A 14000-nucleotide genomic window follows, 5' to 3' on the forward strand; every position below is an offset into this window, starting at 1 on the left:
TTTTCCCAGAAAGTTATTATTGGCTATAAACCAATATTCTCTGCCTTTTAGAAAATTATATTCCTTTATAATAGTGACTACTAAATCATGTGTGATGCTGACTACAACTCTTTGGTAATTGAATACTTTCTTTCTGTCTACCTGTAGTATTATATACATATTTGGGCTTTCATGTTCCTAGACATTTTCATTTTTTAGGAGGTGAGTGGTGGTCTTTCTATTTTAACTTTGTCCTCTGATAATTAGGCCCACAATATTTATATTGTTTCTCCATCTGTATTCCAGGTCAGTTATTTTTGCTATGAAAAATCTTTTCTTTGAATTTTTAAGCCTTTTGATTTTGTTTTAATATTTCTTGTTGTCTCATAGAGTCATTAGCATCTGTTTGGCCCATTCTTATCTTTCAGGGAGTTTGTTGCTTGAAGGAAGTTTTGTATTACTTGTATCAAGCTACTAATTCCTTTTGAAAATCTTTATTCTAACTCAGCACAGCAGGAGCCCTTCTTCCTCCAGAGTGGTCAGCTGCAACCTCTGACTCCCCAGCAATCATGTTGAAGGGACCCACAGTTGGCATTGATCTTGGCACCCCTTACTCCTGTGTGGGAGTCTTCCAACATAGTAAAGTGATGATCATTGCTAATGACCAAGGAAACGAGATCACCCCAAGCTACATCTCCTTCACCAAACACAGAATGTTTCATCAGTGATGCTGCAAAGAATCAAGTTGCAATGAACCCCACCAACACAGTTTTTGATGCCAAATGTCTGATTGGTTGCAGATTTGATGATGCAGTTGTTCAGTCAGTCATGAAGCATTGGCCTTTCATGGTGGTGAATGACACAGACAGGCCTAAGGTCCAAGTAAAGCACAAAAGGGAGACCAAAAGTTCCTATCCAGAAGAAGTATTTTCTATGGTCTTGACCAAGATGAAAGAAATTGCTGAAGCTTACCTTGGGAAGACTGTCATAAATGCTGTGGTCACAGTACCAGCCTATTTCAATGATTCCCAGAATCAGGCCACCAAAGATGCTGGAACCATCACTGGTCTCAATGTGCTCTGAATCATCAATGAGCCAACTGTTGCTGCTTGGACAAAAAGGTTGGTGCCGAGAGAAATGTGTTGATCCAAATTTGACTTTGGAGGTGGTACTTCTGATGTCTCCATTCTTACCCTCAAAAATGGCATCTTTGAGGTCAAGGGCACAGCTGGGGACACCCACTTGGGTAGGGAGCACTTTGACAACTTAATGGCCAACCATTTCATTTCTGAGTTCAAGGGAAGGCACAAGAAGGACATCAGTGAGAACAAGAGGTCTGTTCACTGTCTTTGCACTACTTGTGAACATGCAAAATGTACTCTCCCTTGTAGTACTCAAGCCAGTATTGAGATTGACTCCCTCTATGAAGGTATCAACTTCCATACATCAATCACCCAAGCTCATTTCAAAGAGCTGAATGCTGATCTCTTCCTTGGCACACTGGACCCTTAAGAGATGCCAAGCTAGATAAATCACAGATTCATGACATTGTACTGGTGGGTGGTTCCACTCACATCTCCAGTATCTAGAAACCTCTGCAAGAGTTCTTCAATGGCAAGGAGATCAACAAGAGTATCAATCCTGATGAGGCTATTGTCTACGGTGCAGTTGTCCAGGCTGCCATTTTGTCTGGAGATAAATCTGAGAATGTGCAGGACTTGCTGCTGTTGGATGTCACTTCTCTTTCCTTTGGAATTGAAACTGCTGGTGGAGTTATGACAGTTCTGTTCAAACAAAATACCAACTTCCCCACCAAGCAGACACAGACCTTTACCACCTATTCAGATAACCAGCCTGGTGTGCTTATTCAGATTTATGAAAGTAAGAGAGCAATGACCAAGGATAACAACCTGCTTGGCAAGTCTGAGCTCACCTCTCCCCAGTCTTATTCCCTTACCTTTTGATGATAAAGGGGATTCTAAATTATGATTTCCACCCACAACCTCCTTCTGCCAGTAGTAAAAATGCAACCTATAGGCCTGTTCCTTACTTGTCCTAAATCTTTAGTCAAGAAATACAAGCTCGAGGTGGAGCCAAGATGGCAGAGTGAAAGCAGTGACTTGCTTGAGCTCTCCCCCAAAGCCCTCCAAATACCTGTAAAAAAATGGCTCTAAACAAATTCTTCAGCAGCAGAACCCACAAAAAGACAGTGCTCCTCAGATCAAAGTAATATTTGACATTGATGCAAATGGCATCCTCCATGTTTCTGGTGTGGATAAGAGCACAGGCAAGGAGAACAAGATCACCATCACCAATGATGAAGGTCATATGAGCAAAGAAGACTTTGAGCATATGGTCCAGAAGGCTGAGAAACACAAGGCTGAGGATGAGAAGCAGGGAGCCAAGGTGTCTTCCAAGAATTCTCTTGAATCTTATGCCTTCAACATGAAGGCTATTTAGAGGATGAAAAACTGCAAGGCAAAATTGATGATGAAGACAAATGGAAGAACCTTGACAAATGTAATGAAATAATCAACTGGCTAAATAAGAACCAGACTGCTGAGAAAGAAGAATCTGAGCATCAGCAGAAAAAATTGGAGGTCTATATCATTACTCAACTGTACCAGAGTGCAGGGGGCATGCTAGGAGGCATGCCTGGTGGGTTCCCAGGGGGAGGAGCAGCCCCATCCAGAGGTACTTCTTCTAGACCCACCATTGAAGAGATTGATTTAAACACACCAGAAGAAAAAGCATTCCACACAGCTTTCCAAAAATTGAAGGACTCAAATTTGTAGCCAAGGTAGTAGTGGTTTAAAAGTAACATGTAAGCTGGGCATGTAAATCTGGGCATTCTGAATACTTTAACATGTGCAGAGGGAGAGAAATGAACAGCATTACACTTTACCAGTACAGTAAACTAGTGGAAATGAAATTCTTGTCCTGGAGAATAAAATCTATTTAAAATTTGCACCATAAAAAATCTTTATTCTATAACTCTAATTTCTTTTTCATTTCCCCCCCAAATACAAAAAGTGCAAGAGAAAAGAAGTAGATGCATTTATTATAGATAGCATTATCAAGAGAAGAAAGATAGGATATTAGCTAGCAGAGATGATTGGGGCAGATATAGGTATATTTCTTGTGGTAGAGAAGCAACCAGAAGGCTATAAGAAATCAGAGATAGGTCACAAAGTGAGCATGATAGAATAATGCTGTTGTTACCCTCAGAGCCCTATTGCTGAACAGCTGGACAGGTTTATGGGCTAAAAGGTGAGAGGTGGCAGATTTTACTATAATAAAAAAGAGTAGAGTCTTTGGGGATTGAAGTGCCTTCCTGTTGTCCTATCCCTCCAAAAACAGAGATACACAAATACTGCCACTGTTATCAGTATTATAGAGCTGAAATGTAAACATCAAGCCATAAACTACCCTATGTCTTTTAACCTCTCCCCAGTCTTATTCCCTTACCTTTTGATGATAAAGGGGATACTAAATTATGATTTCCACCCACAACCTCCTTCTGCCAGTAGTAAAAATGCAACCTGTAGGCCTGTTCCTTACTTGTCCTAAATCTTTAGTCAATAAATACAAGCTCACGGTGGAGCCAAGATGGCAGAGGGAAAGCAGTGACTTGCTTGAGCTCTCCCCCAAAGCCCTCCAAATACCTGTAAAAAATGGCTCTAAACAAATTCTTAAGCAGCAGAACCCACAAAAAGACAGAGTGAAACAAATTTCCAGCCCAAGACAACCTGGATGGTTGATCAGAAAGGTACATCACACGAGCCAGGGAGAGTAGCGCAGTTTGGCATGGGCACTCAGGCTACAGCAACCCTGGAGCAGGCCTCAGATGACTGAATCATGGGCAGCTGTGGTGGTTTCCAGACTTCTCAACCCACGAACACCAAAGACAACTTGAAAGGTCAGTAGGAAAAATCACAGACTGTGGTGAGAGAAGAAGCTAGGTCTCAGCCACAAGTCCACAGCATGCCCTCGGGGCAGCAGCTGCCTACTGAGATTCTGGCCCACAGTCTGAGGGGGAATCCAGTGGCTGATAAGAGGGAGATTGCAAGAATCTCTTTGCCAGTGCTGAGGCAGGAATTTCTTGCTTTGCCTGTGCTTGGATCTGAGTCACAGTTCTGAGGGGTGGTCCTGAGGTGAGGAGGAGTGCTGGCATGGTGGAACTTGAAGTGGTAGTGGAGAGGAAACACCTTGCCCCTTATTATAGCACCCTGGAAGAACTGAAAATTTACAGGTCCCTAGAAGTAGCTCTGAAAACAGCTGTACAAACCCCGAAGCTTGGGACAGTACATTCTCCACATTGGAAGCAGACTCTTAACTTAACAAAAAGTTTAAAACTCAAGTAATTGGCTGGGATCATGAGTAAGCAGAGCAAAAAGAGTCAGACTTTATTATTTTACTTTGGTGACAAAGAAGATCAAAACATGCAACCAGAAGAAGACAACAAAATCAAAGCTCCTACATCCAAAGCCTCCAAGAAAAATATGAATCAGTCCCAGGCCTTGGAAGAGCTCAAAAAGGATTTTGAGAAGCAAGTAAGAGAAGTAGCAGAAAAACTGGGAAGAGAAATGAGAGTGATGCAAGAAAATCATGAAAAACAAGTTAACAGCTTGCTAAAAGAGACCCAAAAAACTATTGAAGAAAATAACACCTTAAAAAATAGCCTAACCCAAATGGCAAAAGAGGTCCAAAAAGCCAATGAGGAGAATAATGCCCTAAAAAGCAAAACTGGCCAAATGGAAAAGGAAGTCCAAAAGATTACTGAAGAAAATACTTCCTTAAAAATTAGAATAATGTAATTAGAAGCTAGTGATTTTATGAGAAATCAAGACATGGTAAAACAAATCCAAAAGAATGAAAAATTAGAAAACAGTGTGAAATATCTTATTGGAAAAAACAACTGACCTGGAAAATAGATCCAGGAGAGAGAATTTAAAAATTATTGGACTATCTGAAAGCCATGATCAAAAAAAAAGCCTAGATATCATCTTTGAAGAAATTAAACTGCCCTGATATTTTGGAACCAGAGGGCAAAGTAGAAATTGAAAGAATCCATTGATCTCCTCCTGAAAGAGATCCCCAAAGGAAAACTCCTAGGAATATTGGAGCCAAATTCCAGAGTTCCCAGGTCAAGGAGAAAATATTACAAGCAGCCAGAAAGAAACAATTCAAGTATAGTGGAAACACAATCAGGATAACATAAGATTTAGCAGCTTCTACATTAAGGGACCACAGGGCATGGAATATAATATTCCAGAGGGCAAAGGAGATAGGATTGCAACCAAGAATAACCTACCCAGCAAAACTGAGCATAATCCTTCAGATGAAAAAATAGTCATTCAGTGAAATAGAGGACTTTCAAGCATTCTTGATGAAAAGACCGGAGCTGAATAGAAAATTTGACTTTCTAATACAAGACTCAAGTGGAACATGAAGAGGTAAACAGGAAAGAGAAATCATAAGAGACTTATTAAGGTTGAACTGTTTACATTCCTGCATGGAAAGATGATATTTATAACTCATGAGACCTTTGTCAGTATTAGGGTAGTTGGAGGGAAAAAATTTTATGTACGTATGTAGACAGATAGATAGATAGATAGATAGATAGATAGATAGATAGATAGATAGAGGGCACAGGGTGAGTTGAAGATGAAGGGGTCATATCTGGAGAATAAAATTAAGAGGTGAGAGAGGATTATACTAGGAGGAGAAAGGGAGAGGTAGAATAGGGTAAATTATCTCACAAAAAACAACAGAAAAGAAAAGGCTCTTACAGTGGAGGGGAAATTGGGGAAGATGAGAAGGAATGAGTGAATCTTATTCTCATAGGATTTGACTTAAGAAGGGAATAACATACACACTCAATTGGGTATGGAAATCTGTCTTACCCTACAGGAAAATAGGAGGGGAAGGGGACAAGAGAGTAGGGGGATGATAGAGAGGAAGGCAGATTGGGAAATGAGGTAATCAGAAGCAAATACTTCTGAGGAGGGACAGGGTCAAAAGAAAGAATCGAATAAATGGGGGGGGCAGGATAGGATTAAGGGAAATAGAGTTAGTTTTTCACAGCATGTCTACTATGGAAGTGTTTTGCATAACTGCACATATATAACATATATTGAGTTGCTTGCCTTTTCAATGAGGGTTGGTGGGGAGGGAGGAAGGGAGAAAATTTGGAACCCAAAGTCTTAAAAACACATGTTTAACAAAAATGTTTTCACATGCAACTGGGAAATAAGAAAGACAGGAAATGGGGTACAGAAATCTATCCTGACCTACAGGAAAATAGAAGGGGAAGGGGATAAGAGAATGGGGGGAGAGATAGAAGGGAGGGCAGACTAGGGGAAGGGCATACAGAATGCATGCCATCTTGGGGTGGGGGGAGGGTCAAGATGGGGTGAAAATTTGGAACTAAAAATCTTGTGGAAGTAAATGTTGAAAACTAAAACTAAATAAATTTATTAATAAAAAAGGAACACAAGCTCTAAAAGAGGATGACAAAACTGTCATACTCTACACCTGTATCACATAAAGTGGCACAGACCCCCACAATATAATCATTAATTTATGATAAGCATTTCACATAAGAAAGTCAAAGACCATGCTATAACATTATTGTAATCTCTATGGATCTAACTGGTTCAAAAATTATGGACATTTTAGTCACCTTATTTGCATAATTCCAAATTGCCTTCCAAAATGGTTGTATCACTTAACAACTCCACTTAATAATGTGTTACCATGCTTATTTTCCCATAACCCCTCCAAATTAATTTTTGCCATTTTTTGTCATTTTAGCCAATTTGCATGGTTTGAGGTGAAACTTTAGTTACTCTGATTTATATCTATCCTATTATTAGTGATTTGGAGTATTTTTTTCGTGTGGGTGGGAATACTTTGCAGTTCCTTTGAGAACTGTTTATTCATATTTTTTGACCCTATATCCATTAGGGAAAAGTTATTAGTTTTATGTATATTTATCAACTATTTATATATCTTGAATACCAAGACCCTATTAGAAAAAAAGATGCAAGATTTTTTTTTCCCATTTGACCACTTCTGTTCTTACTTTAGATGCATTAACATTGTTTGAGCAGAAGTTTTTTTAAGTTTTAAGTAATCAAACTTATCTATTTTGTCTTTAATAATTGTTTCTATCTCTGGTTAAAAATGTATCTCTTAGTATATCTATGAGAGGTATATGATCTGTTTCTCTTCTAATTTTTGTATAGTATGATCTTTAATATTAAGGTCACATATCCATTTAGAATATATTGTAGCATGTTGTGTAAGGCATTTTTGATCTAAGCCTAATTTCTGCTAGACTTCTTTCCAGTTTTCCTAGCAATTTTCTCCTAGGTAATCCATGTTTTCCACTTTATCAGACACTAGTTTATTGAGTCCTATTGTTTCTAAATCTCTCTTGTGTAGTCTGTATCATTGATCAAGCTCTCTATTCTTTAACCAGTGCCAGATGGTTTTAATGCCTGCTTCTTTATAGTATAGTTTAGCTTCTAAAAGTGCTATTCCTTCTTCATTCTTACTTTTTTTCATCATTTCCCTTGATATTCTAAATCTTTTGTTTTCCAAATGATTTTTGTTAATTTTATCAAACTGTGTATAGTATCCCCTTGGTGATTTGATTTGTATTACATTAAAAGTATAAATTAATTTTTGTAGTATTACCATTTATTTATTTATTTATCCATTTATTTATTTATTTATTTATTTTGATTTGATTTATTTAATTGGGATGGCCTTGCCATGAACATGTAATATTCTTCCAGCTATATTGATTGTCCTTTATTTCTTTAAGAAGCACATAGTAGGGGCAGCAGGGTAGGGAAGTGAATAGAGCACCAGTCCTAGAGTCAGGAGGACCTGAGATCAAATCAGGCCTCAGACACAATACTTACTAGCTGTATGACCCGAGGCAAGTTACTTAACTCCATTGCCTAGCAAAAAAAAAAAAAAAATCACATAATAATTAAATATATTCAAATCTTTTCTATTCTTTGGGAAGTTGACCCCCAGATATTTTGTGTATGTTGTAGTTATTTGGAATAAGACTTCCCTTTCTATTATTGATGCTTATGATTTGTTATTATTATATAGAAATACTGTTGAATTTAAGGATTTATTTTGTAGCCTTCAACTTTGCTGAAGTTATTAATTGTCTAAATTTATATCTTTGCTGATTCCCTGGGATTTTCCAATTAAACCATCATATCATCAACAAACACCAATGCTTTTATCTCTTCCTCTGATTTTTATTCCTTTACTTTCTCTATTTATTGTTATTTCTAGCAATTCTAGAACCATATCATAAAATTGTGGGGAGAATGATCATCCTTGCTTCATTTCCATATCTACTGGAAAGGGATCTAGTGTATTCTCATTGCATAAAAATGCTTGCTTTTAGTTTTAGATAGATTCTTTTTGTGACATTAAAAAAGATTCCTCTATGCCTGTACTTTGTAGTGTTGCTGTATCTATTGAGCTGATCATGTGGTTTTGGATGTTTTGGTTTTTTCAATGGTTACATTGATTGCTTTCTTAATGTTGAAACATACTTGAATTCCTGGTATAAATTCCACTTGATCATAATGAATGCTTTATTGAGTAAATAGCTGTAGTCTATTTGATAGGATTTGTTTAAGATTTTTGAGTAAATGTTCATTAACAATATTGGCCTACAGTTTTTGTTCCATGTTTTTCTTTCCCTAGATTAGGTATTAGGAATATTTTTGTCTCATAAAATGATACTGGTAGTGTTATTTTTTTTTATTTTTAAGAATAATTTATGAAGTATGAGTACTAACTATTCCTTCAAAGTATGATAGAATTCTCCGGTGTGAATCCATCAGATACAGGAGTTTTGTTCTCTTTTCCCTCCTTGGTGGTTCCTTTAGAGCTGGATCTATTTCCTTTTCTGCAATGGTATTATTTAAGATCTCTATCTAGTCTTCTGATAGATGGGTATTTTGCATTTTTAAGGTATTCCTCTTTTTGTGTGTTTTCAGTTTTATTTCCATTAAAGTATGTGTAATATGTTCTGATTATTCTTTTTTTTATTTTTTTCTGATTTAACTATTATTTCACTTTGATCACTTGCTATTGTATTAATTTGATTTTCTGCTCTCTTCTTTTAAATCAGATTAGCTAAGAGTTTATCAGTTTTATTGGCTTTTCCCAAGAATTAATTAGTAGTTTTACTTAACTTTTCTACGGAACTTTTTTTTGGTCTCCAACCTATTTCCCCTCTAATTTTAATATATTTTCTTTTGTGATTATGTAAGGTGTATATATTTGTCTCTAATTTTTAAAAATGCATATTCAGTTCCTTTTTTTTTTTGGTTAATGTATGATTGTAAGGATATAAGTTTCCTCCCAGAAGACTGCTTTACCTACATCTTAAAATTTTTGGTATGTTGATTCATCATTATATTATCTTTTACATAGTTATTAGTCATTTCTATGTTTTGCTCTTTGGCCCACTCATTATTTAAGATTTCATTGTTAAGTCTTCATTTGGGTCTTTATCTTTTGTTTGTGGTCCCTGAACCAATTTCTATTTTATTGTATTATGGTTTGTAAATGGTGCAATGACTATTTCTGCTTTTTTACATTTGTTTGCAATATCTCTGTGTCTTTGCGCATGGTCAATTTTTGTAAAAGTCCCATATAGTGCAGAGAATATTATACATACATATATATGTACATATATACATATATTATATATATATGCATATATATTTGCTATTCCATTTAGAAGGTGTCATGAGTCTTAACTCTAATTTGCCCAGAGATTTGTTCAGTTCCATATTTTCCTTTTTGTTAATGTTTCTGTTAGACTTATTCAAAACTTATGGGAGGATATTGGAGTCTCCTGTCACTATTGTGTTACTGTCACTGTCTTCTTGAAGTTCAGATGTTACTTTATTTGATCCTTTTAACAACCGTGGAGTTGTGGAGCAGTACAAACACCATTCATTAAGGCAGCCCTCATTTTCTTACCTTTTTACAGGTATTACCCAAGCATAGAATTCTCTTCTTCCTCACTAGAATCCCTACCTCCATTAAGGCTGAATTCAAGTGTTCTTTCTTAAAAGAAGTTTTAGTATTTACTCATCTGTATACATATTGATTTTCCCAGCATAATGTAAGATTCTTGAAAATAGGAGAGATCTCATTTCTAACTTAATCTACCCAGCACTTTTGTTGCTCTCCAATTTGGGGCATTGATGATTTACTAATTTGTTTGAAAATATAAGGTTAAAGTTGTTTTATTTCATTTTTGCTTTAAATAGTATTTTATTTTTTCCCACAATTACAAATCAAGAAAATTTTCAGCCTTCAGTTTTACAAAATTTTGAGTTCCAAATTTTTCTCCCTCCTCTTTTCCCCTCCCCTCTTCTGAAAACAGCAGGCAGTTTGAAAAAGTTTATACATATGCTATCATGTAAAGCATATTTCCATATTCCATGGTTATGGAAGAAGAAACAGATCAAAACTAAACAAAAATTAGAAATAATAAATTAAGTGAAAAAATATGCTTAGATCTGCATTCAGAGTCCATCAGTTCTTCATCTGGATAGGGATAGTATCTTCCTCTGCGAGTGCTTTGTACTTATCTTGGATCATTGTGTTACTGAGAAAAGGTGAGTCATTCATAGTTGATCATCACATGATGTTGCTGATACTGTTTACAGTGTTTGCCTGGTTCTGCTCCTTGCACTTTGCATCAATTTGCACAAGTCTTTCCAGGTTTTACTGAAATATTCCTGTTCACTACATGTTCAGCCATTCCCTAATTGATGGGCATCCCCTCAATTTCAATATTTTGCCACATGTAGTTCCTTTTCCCTTTTTTTATGATCTCTTTGGGATACAGACCTAGTAGTGGTATTGCTAGATCAAAAGGCATGCACAGTTTGGTTGCCCCTTGGACATAGTTCCAAACTGCTCTCCAGAATGGTTGGATCAGTTCTCAACTTTACCAATAGTACATTAGTGTCCCAATTTTTTCACATCCTCTCCAACATTTATAATTTTCCTTTTTTGTCTTATTAGCCAATCTGATTGGTGTGAGGTGGTATTGCAAAGGTTTTTTTTATTTTAATTGCAAACAATATCTTTTTTTCTTATTTCAATTCTCGCTTTTTTGCATTGGCTTTGATTTTTGTAATAACAAGTCATTTTTTCTTGTAGATAACAAATTGAGAATACCTTGCACATCATAAATTAATCATTTCTGGTCCACTAAATACTAGCCAAATTTATTTATTTTGTAATATTATTTGTTTCTTACCATGTCTAGTTTCTTCTGATTATTTTTTTTCAAATAAAGTATTCATGACATGATGTAAAGGCATGAGTCTTCTCTATTGTCTACAAGATTTTGGCATTTCTCATTCCTTAGGACTAAGCCTAATTTTCCAACATTTTTTCAATATCCTTGCTTATTCATACTCTTCGTTTAAGTCATCATGGAGGAAAGTAGACATTTATTTCATTTAAAGTGTCTCATCAAGGTTTTCCATGAATATCTCTGTAAAAGATTTTGGTATATAAGCTGCAATTATTTTTATGTTGATCTTTTTTCAAATATTGATCATAAGTATTTAATATTTTTAATGCATTGAACATACTAGTCTTTAGGCATTTGAAGGAGGGAAAAAATGTCAAATTAATTAGATACATCTTAGATCTTATTATTACCACAAAAAGTAACTAAAAGAACATCAACACCAACCCATATGCCTACTTCCCCATTTCATAGAATTTTAAAAATTTATTTTATTTTTAATTTATGGAATAAAACAAGCATTTTCATACCACAATATAATAAATAAAAAGATGATTGCACATGAAACTGCAAATCTATCATGTAATTTGCCATTCCTCTTAAATAAATTATAAAGTTATCATGTAAATTTCTTCTGTTCTTCCCTCCCCTGCCCTAGAGATGGCTACCATTAGACACAAATATGCATATATATGTTTATGTATGCACACACACACATACACACATATAAAAGCATTCTACATACACTTCTATTTATCAGTTCATTCTCTGGATGCAGATAACATCTTCCTTCATATGTCCTTTATAGTTAATTTAGGTATTTGTAATAGTCAAAATGACTGTTGTTCTTAAAACAATATTGATGTTATTGTATGCAATGGTCTTTTGGTTCTGCTCATTTCCCTCTTCATTATTTTGTGCAAGTCTATCCATTTTTCTAAGATCATTGAGCTAATAATTTCTTATAGCACAGTAGTATTCCATTACAATCATATAGCACAATTTGTTCATCCACTTCCCAATTGATGGGTATCCCCACAATAATAATGTCTACATAACAAGGATAGTATACAGGAGCATGTAATTTTTTTTCAAGAGATATTCCACAGTATCCACATGGTATTCCACATCTTCTCCATCAAATATTTGAAAGCTGAAGGAAACCAATGATTCCATAGTGCTTGTTGTTCATTGGCTATAAAAAAGCAGTTGATTTCATAGAGAAAATTCTACTCTAAAGCTTTCTTCCAATAAGTTGTTTATTGTGTACCTGTCAAAATTATATTATTCCTTGAAAGATGTACAACCAGCAGGTGGTGCTGGCAAGTGGAGCCAATCTGTCAATCACTCCATATCCTAATCCTAAAGCATCTGACAATATGTTTGGGAAATCACTCCTTCTCTTTTAACTCCCTCCCAACCCCACCCCCATATCATCAAAGATCTGATTCTCTCAGAAGAAAGAGAAATGGTCCCTCTGCTCACTCACTTCTTGGGCTATTTTAGCTAACATTTTATTTCAATTTAGTTTTTTTTTTTCTTGGAGTATCTTGCTCTCAGATTCTATGCCAGATGTGCCAAATCTACCACTGGTGCCCCTACTTTGCCCTAATACTTTCAACCCCAGGTTCAATTCCTGGTAACCAAATTGTTTCTCATATCAGAACTGGGTATCTACCACTCTTTTGTATTTAGATCAAATAATAAATAAAATAAATATCCAAGCTTGATATTGGCCAATATACTTATTGCTTTTAAAGGGCTAGAAAAGAGAGTATGCACATAGAACACCTAAAGCTTCTCAATCCAGGACAAGCAAGGGCTAAAGTTAGTAGTTAGCCCATAATACATTCAGTTCTGTTTCCCTTCAGGGAGGGAAGGAGAAGGGCAAAAAGAAGAGTATGTTAATGGCTCTTTTCTAAATTGAATCTTGATCATACATGTACTAAGTCTTTCAGCAAATTTATTTGCTTTATGGAACAAAGCAGGTCCTTTGTATTAAGGCTAAGTTCTTTGGAACATAAGCTGTTACGTGCATAATAATCCATTGTGCAGCAATGTCAATATTTCTTCCCTAATGCATTTGGCATCTACCTTTTCTTTCCACTCCCACCTTCACTTTCCTAGGCCAGGAGCTTGTCAGTGTGATACTGTGCACTGAAGTCAAAAACACAAGATATTACGCATGCAGTCTCAGGCAAAGTAAGTTACTATTCTGGACCTCTGTAAATAAGAGAGTTGAACTAGTAGATCTCTAAGGTTCCTTCCCCATCTACATCTAAGCTTCTATGATTATGCCATAGCTTGCCATTTACAATAACTTCCTAACCTTGTGAAATCACCTTGCAGTCATCCTTTTATGGCTCCTAACTGGCTTATGTGCCATTTTATTTATTCTAATAATTCAAGAATTTATCATTTCATCACACCTAGGTACCGACTTCACTACAAATGTAGAGGAGAACCACTTTACACCTATCTAAATAGGCTTCATGAGGTTAGAAGGCCAGAAAAAAAAGCTATCACATGGTAGCTAACCTTCTGGTATGTATGCATAGACATGAAATGTAAAAGGAACCACATTTAAAGATAAAAAGCTGTTCTCAAGTCAAGCAGATCTGAATTTCAAGTTCTACCTCTGACACATAATGATTGGGTGACTCTAAGCATGTCATTGAATTTCTCTCAGTGTTGT

General features: G+C 35.9%; 1 pseudogene; it reads left to right on the forward strand.

The window, feature by feature from the left end:
* The first annotated feature begins 548 nt into the window (after positions 1–548).
* On the forward strand, positions 549–2774 carry LOC114054425 (annotated as a pseudogene).
* The last annotated feature ends 11226 nt before the right edge of the window (positions 2775–14000 follow it).

This window comes from Vombatus ursinus, unplaced genomic scaffold (assembly GCF_900497805.2).
Source record: "Vombatus ursinus unplaced genomic scaffold, bare-nosed wombat genome assembly UNPS02014813.1, whole genome shotgun sequence".
Classification (NCBI taxonomy): Eukaryota; Metazoa; Chordata; class Mammalia; order Diprotodontia; family Vombatidae; genus Vombatus; species Vombatus ursinus.